The following is a 7,875-nucleotide window of genomic DNA, read 5'->3' as shown; positions in this document are numbered from 1 at the left end:
CGTAAAAGAAAAGAATACGTTTATAAGGCTGACTTGCGCCGACTAAAAGAAACTGCACTACATACAACTCTGCTGCGGCGGCAGCAAGCAACGTGCACGGATATCGTTGACGAACAGAAATGTCCGCTGTAGTCGCCAGCGCTCAATTTTAAGACGTCATAGAACGTTCGAAATACGCCCCACAAAACAGCCACTATGTATACATTCGGCAACTATCGCGAAGTCCATGCGTGGGACGGCGATCGTTCCAGATAAAGCGCGGCACGTCTCGTATCACGAACATAGATGATAAAAGTACGGGCCGGCGGTTATCGACATGCACAAAGCAAACAGTAAAATGCTTCGCGGCAATATCGTGGTTTTGAGACATAAAACCCCATCAATTATTATTATTATCACTTTCCTTGCGTGTTCGCGGTTGCTGTGTTGGTTGAGGCTCTGTATCACCCAGGGGCGTAGCCAGGGGGGGGGGGGGGGGCTTATGGGGCTTCAGCCCCCCCCCCCCGAAATTTTTCGTGCTCTCATACACCACCAACCAGCGGCGTCACCCGGGTGGTGGGATTTATTGGGCTTCAGCCTGATTATCATTTATTAATTATTTATCTTTTTCTGACCCTCAAAATGTTAGCAGAAGCAAGTTTGAGATTGGGCTCTACACAGATGCTCAAAAGTGGATGATGACACAAACATCAACTGCTAGCTTCTCCTTGGATTCCTCCGCCATGCTATATGTTTAAGTCTATGATCGATTTTAAGCAGAAACGAAGGTTTACGTGGCTTGGCTGGACAGGTACCGATGGCTTAGCTACTCAGCGCTTCAAGAGGGTGCGTTTTGCCGAGTGTGTGTCCTTTTTAGCAGAAGTGAGATTGGCAAGGGCCAACATGCGCGCACTGAGGCCCTCGTATCCAAGCCATTTCAAAAGTGGAAGCACGCCCTCGAAGTCTTCGGTGCACATGAAGTCACTAAATATCACACTGACGCTCATCTGGTAGCCGATAGTTTTCTTCAAACATTCTCAGGATATGTGCCTAGTGTTGTTGATCAGCTGGACCATGGCAGGCAAATTCAAATAAGAGAGACCCGAAGGAAGTTACAGCCTATTGTTGAGACAGTTCTCTTTTGCGGGCGGCAAGGTGTGGCTCCCCGTAGACATAGAGACAGTGGTCCCATGGATTCAAGCACAGCCTCCTCTACAAATACAGGCAACTTCAGAGAGCTGCTTCGCATGCGCGCAGATTGTGGTGACACAGATCTAAAAAAGCATTTGGAAAGTTGCCCAAATAAGGCCTCATATTTTAGTCCAGATGTACAAAACCACATTATAGAAATCTCTGCTGCAACATCAAGGAAAGCCTAGTCGCAAAAGTAAACGCTGCAGGCTGCTTCTCCGTACTTGCTGATGAAACGACGGGTGTTGCTGGTATCGAGCAGCTTCAAGGTACCTTAATAAGGATGCGAACAGAATCGAAGAAGTGTTCTTAGGCTTTGTGCCAATTCACGACCAAATGGCCGGGCCCTCGCCGACACCATCATAAGGCTCCTTATAGAAATGGGAATTAACATGCAGCATCTCCGTGGTCAAGGCTACGATGGTGCAAGTTCGATGGCCGACAAAACGAATGGTGTTCAAGCTGCTGTCCGTGAGAAATATCCAGCCGCACTCTATGTACTCAGTGCGCGTGTCACTCCCTTAATCTAGTTGTATGTGCGGCATGCTCCATCACAGACATTCGAAAGTGTTTTGGGACTCTGAAGGCGACGTCAGTCTTTTTCCGTAAATCTTCTAGCCGCTCACACGTTTTGCCAAAAATGATAAGTCTGAGCTGTCCTGAGTCTACAAGGCAGCGCCTTTTGGGAATATGCGAAACGCGCTGGGCCGAGAATCACGATGCAGTGCTTTCGTTTGTGAGCCTCTTTGAGCCGTTGATCGCAGCACTAGAGGAGATTAAGTTTAACGGAAATGGCGAAAGTCCAGTGCAGGCAGTCTAATGTTGGCACTCTTTTCACCAGCGTTCCTTGTAAGCCTGCATGTGACGGAGCAGGTGTTAGCACTGACTTTGCCACTATCAAAGAAGCTGCAGACGGGAGTACCGACATGAGCGCTGCCACTGACGACATAGAAGTGATACAGCAGACAATTGAAAGTGACCGCAAGAACACGAATGCTTCTATTCTCAGAAATATTTGCACAAGTGCAGGCATTGGCAGAAAAACTGAATGTGGAGACCACCAGCCGTCGAGCCGGTGTCCGGAAGCAAAACCTTAAGAGCATGCATTCGAAAGCGCGGAAGAATATTTTCGCAGAACCCTGTTCATTCCATTTATGGACCACGTACTAGCCCAGTTAAACCAACGATTCGAAAAGCACAGGGCACTTCTAAAGGACTTTTCATTAATTGTACCATCCGCAATACCAGCAATGCAAGATGATCGGGAGAAAGGAGCAGAAAATCTCCTGACCGTTTTTGCGCATGACGTCGAAACCAGGGCTGGTTTTGGAGAACTGCGACTATGGTGGACAAAGTGGGCGAACAAAGCAGCAAACCAGCGCCCCGGTACTGGAACCGATGCCCTCTCTCATTGCAACAGCAGGCTCTATGCGAATGTGTACAAGCTACTCCGGATTCTAATCACCCTTCCAGTGACCACTGCCAGCGCAGAGAGAACGTTTTCAAGCATGAGGTTACTTAAGAACTACTTACGCTCTACGATGTCTGAGCAACGCATGGTTGGCCTGGCACTTCTGTACGCCCACGGAAATGTCGACATCAGCGTGTCGGAAGTCATTGACCGTTTCGCTAAGCTTCCTCACCGGGTCAACGTTGTCGTTTGATACCGAGCAGGACAAAAATCAGCGCAAACGAAAGGAAAAGACACTGCTGTTCCAGAGTTCAGGTCAATGAGCCCGTAGATCTGACGCAATATTATTGTTCACCACCTTTTATAGCCGGGAGAATGTTGTACCTTTTAGCAGTTAACACCGTGACCTAATATAAACATAAGAATACGGGCATCAGGTGGACATTACCAGCCAATCAACAGCTTCACCTTGTTCACTGAGAGGTCGGCATACGCGGCGTTACCAAACAAATTGAACTATTGGGAAGCCGTACTAGATGGATTGTTTGTTACTTTCATTTGTCGTTTTTGTTCTTCATTGCTTTTCGAACTAGAAGCGGCAGCCTTCCTTTTTTATTGAGTGCACAATAGTGGTTCGCACTTTTAAAACAGTTTTGAAATAGTTTCTTTCGTTATTTCTGCGCTCTTCCTTTATAGTTCTGTCCACATGGTGCGTCCGAGACAGCAGCTTGGCTCAAGGACATATCAGTTGGCCATTATGTATAGTGATCATTGCTTAGTTCCGTTTATTGATTGCATATTTAAATGTACATTTGTGAAGTTTTGCGTAAGCATACAGCGAACTGTTTCCGGTGACTTATGTTTTGCCCGTATTCGAGGTGTACTTTCCCATTCTTGCTTTTCCCTGGCCGCATCATTTGTGCAAAAAGATGAACATTTTGCGTAAACAATGTGCATTAAAATATTTCATCTCGTCCTGGTTATTTCGTGGACTTCATTTTTTTGTTATCAGGTGCTTCTTCAGTTCAAAACTGATGCAGTTCCGAAGTTCACGTGATATTTGCCGTACCTGTTACACACACACACACACACACACACACACACACACACACACACACAAATATTGAAAAGATTGAAGACAGTTATTCCTGGAAAGATTTTGCGGGCATGCCAACATAATATTTTTACGAAAAAAAACACATTTCTTACTCGTTCTTAACAGAGGGCAGCATTCAAGAAGTGATTTGCAGCATCTAATACAAATTGTCACTGGTAATACACGTTAATGGTAATGCCACTGACAATGTATGTATATGGTAATACATGTACATACCCACGCCGCTTTTGGAAAATTATGAAACCGGACGACAAAACCACAGTGTCTCTTTGTGACACTTCTGGATCCCCCGTTGCCGACTGCGACGTTCCATCCGTCAACTCTGCATTTTGTTCCGTCTTTACTAACGAACCTAACAACGAACTTCCTGATTTTCCGCATTTTGCTTTTCCGCCAATGCCAAAGATTGAATTCAATTCAGAGGGAATTGTAAAAGTTATTAACCAATTAAAGAACTCTTCGTCATGCGGTATAGATGGCATAAACGCCAAAATTCTGAAAAATACTAAACATGTATGCAGTTCCATATTGTCAATCTTTTTTCAGCAGTCACTCGACACAGGTGAAGTCCCATTAGACTGGAGAGTTGGGAAGGTCATTCCGGTCTTCAAGAAAGGTGACCGCTCATTTGCAGGTTACTACGGAGCAATCTCGCTCACTAGTGTAGGGATGGTAAAATCGATGAACGATTAATCGATTAATCGATTAAAGGTCCACAATTAATCGATTAATCGTCATCGATTTCCACCGCTCGATTAATCGAATTAATCGATTAAAACTATTCGATTAATCGATTACGGCACCACCCAATCCCGCCCCCCAACCTCGCCCCTTGGCCGGAGCGCATGACTGCGAGGCGCGCTATCCTGAGACGCAGGGGCCGTGCACATCGTCTCTCTTTCACTGATTTCACTACAGCGCATATTCCTGCGCTAGCAGAACGAGCCCGGAGCTGGCGGCGGCCATACCCCATAGAGAAAGATATGATGTCACCCTGATCTCCGTCGCGTACGGCGTCCCACTCTAAGCACTCCCCAATGCTTCAAGCCCGGGCAGGAGGCGGCTCCACCCATCGAGATAGAAATTAACTTGCCCGCTTCTCTCCGGCTCACAGTCTACTGCTGCTCGCACCACGCGCACTTCTACGCAACTGCGTTGCACCAGTTGCACTGCAGGACGATCCGATGAACCAAATGCCTTCTCAGTTCAAGACATACTATAGTAACCCTGTAGTCGATCGCTGCACCAATCCGAATTCACTTGAGACTTGGCACCGCATGCGAACTGGCCTAGATCAGGTCTTTGACGTTGCAGTGGAGTATTTGCCAATTCCTGCTACGTCAGTAGCATTCGAGCGCCTTTTTTCGTATGCTGGATGTGTGGCGACCCAAAGGATGTGTCGGTTGATCTCGGGCAACTGATATTTCTTCGCTCAGTAGAAAAATGCATGCGGTTCGGAGCAGCAACCCCATGAAACAAAACAAAAGGGGACTGTTGAGAAAGTTAGCAGCACGGCGATTCGCCAACTTTTACCACAGAAGTTTATTCTTTTCTGTAAATTTCACACGTGCCAGCGCATCGTCTTGTTTCTTATTTTGTTCGTCTTCGTTTTTCGCGGCGCTGTTTCATCGTGTTGCCGCATAAACGCATCTCTCCTTACATTTGATAAACGAGTAGTGTTCGTCGCCTGTAGTGTCAATCGCAACTTTCTTTGTATTTTATTCAACCCTCAGATTTTACTCGTTTCTTGTGTAAGTGCGGCATTGTAATATACGCTGCTCATTTCCTAACTGGTTCTTAGTGCCGTTCTGTTTTACTCTTTAGCAAATAAAATATTGTTTATTAATGAAAGAGAGAGAGAAAATATAAGGCAGAGAGGGTGGCCTGAGCTAGTACGCCCCTGCCTTCTACTCTGCACCGGGGAAAACGCAACGGGGGAAAAAGAGTGATGAAGTACGATGATGGGGAGAGGATTAGGTAATCCGTATATACATAATAAGACACGTTTGCTAGCGTAAAGAAGACAAGGGCGCTAGTAACCATCTTTTATTAAGCTGTATACCAACTAGCCCAACTGTCCGTCTTATAGGGTTTATACCATTTTCATAATTGTTCAGCTAGCTTTCTTGCGATGCAGTTAGCCCAATAATGGTAGCTAGTGACGTCTTCAAACAGAGTGCTCAAGCGCGGTTTGCTGGCGCTGGGACGCGGAAAATGTAGACTCGGCTCTCTTGACACGAACACGCATAATAGACAGCACGTGCAACCTCGTCTCCACTTGATGCACGAAAGTTGCTGCCATTAGTTGAGAGAAAGTGTAGTGCAGGAATGCGCACTCGCGAATTGTGAAAAGGGTCTTATACACCCTTTATGTAATTTATGTAACTTTACGCGTCGGTTTACCGAACGTCTAGCATCCAGTGCATTACTATTGAAGAAGTGACCTTGTAGCATTTAGTAATACTGTATGGTCGCATATTTAGGGAGAAATACAGCTTTCAGCTAGAGGCCCCCGTCTTCTGCTGTGACAAGAAAGAAGGACAGTCGCGAAATTTATGTTGTAATGTCTGAAACATGAGAGCGCTCACAGTTCAGGCTGTATGCACGATTGAAAAGATTCGAGTGGCGCCGTGTTAAGGCAACGATCAGATGAAACCTGTGGAGTATACTGGCGCAGCTGCTGTTTATTCTAGCCGGGAGGCAGAAACTAATGTCACTCTATTTCCCGCAGTTGCCTGTACCGATGGCCTGTTTGTGGCCAGCATGTTTCTGTGTAATCTCTGCATGGGTGACCTCAAGGAAAAGATCGCGTCAGTCCGCAATTATAGTATTATGTAGGGCTTCCACAATATCTAACCGACAAACCGAGAAAAGATACCGTGCTTACGCGAGAGCGAGCGTCTTATTTAATTCCTCTTCCTCCTTGTCTCTCTTTTACCTTTCTCGGGATTCCCTCACCCTCCGCCACACTGCATGTTTCAGCTGCGACTTTCCAACCAGTGTGGTCCCAGAAAGCGTCTCCGGTTTCGATGAGCTCGAGTAGGCAGGCTTCGAGAAAATACGACCTGCTGCCGAATAGTCCAGCGATGACGGCCACAGATGCTTGAATCCGCTACATCAACCAAAGACGACGGGCCCTTTGTGTCCAGTGTGCGAAAGTGGGAATTTCGTGCACTGTACACCAGGGGCTCTTCGTCGACACTTTTGAAAGTGGGAATTTTCGATCGTCAGCGCGTCTGATAAAAAGATTTGGGTCCATATCGAACACGACGATGCCTCTCAAACAAAGAGATATCGGTTTTAAAGCACCCATAAAAAATGTCGATTAATCGATTAATCGATTAAAACATTCCACCGAAAGCAATTAATCGATTAAAGGCTAAATCGATTAACGATTAACGATTAATCGATTAAAATTTTTAATCGACCATCCCTACACTAGTGTTTGTTCAAAGATCATGGAACACGTCATCTTTTCTCATATTGCTACATTTTTATCATCCGTAAACTTCTTTACCCAAACCAACATGGCTTTCGTAAAGATCACTCATGCGAGACGCAACTAACATTATTCCTGCACGACATTCGCCTTCATATGGACCGTAACATCCAATTGACACACTGTTTTTAGATTTTGAAAAAGCCTTCGATAAGGTACCCCACTCCCGTCTCCTTCTAAAACCCTCGTGTCTAAACCTTCATGGGCATGTTTTTAACAGGATTAAAGCATTCCTAACAAACCGTAAACAATTCCTGCAGTTAATGATCACTCCTTTGACCTCTCGCATGTCTTGTCCGGCGTGCCCCAGGGTACCGTCCTAGGGCCTCTTTTATTCCTAATATACCTTAACGATACTCCGCTTTCCGTTGAATCTAGCATCCGTCTTTTTGCTGATGATTCTGTCCTCTACCGCCCTATAAATAACCCCACCGATGTCTCCTCTCTACAGCATGACCTCTCACGCATTCAGCAGTGGTGTACCGCCTGGTTAGTGTCCCTTTTAATGCGAAAAAAATGTTACTAATTTCTTTCCATCGTCGCCGAAACCACACGCCGGCTACTACACAATCAACAACTGTCATACAGCTGCTACTGACTCGATTAAATACCTGGGTGTCCATCTTTCGAGTGACCTATCTTGGGGCGACCATGTAAATCACATAATTCACTCCGCTA

Source organism: Rhipicephalus sanguineus, chromosome 3 (assembly GCF_013339695.2).
Source record: "Rhipicephalus sanguineus isolate Rsan-2018 chromosome 3, BIME_Rsan_1.4, whole genome shotgun sequence".
NCBI classification, from domain to species: domain Eukaryota; kingdom Metazoa; phylum Arthropoda; class Arachnida; order Ixodida; family Ixodidae; genus Rhipicephalus; species Rhipicephalus sanguineus.
The sequence above is the reverse complement of the archived record's forward strand: the minus strand, read 5'-3'. Positions refer to the sequence as shown.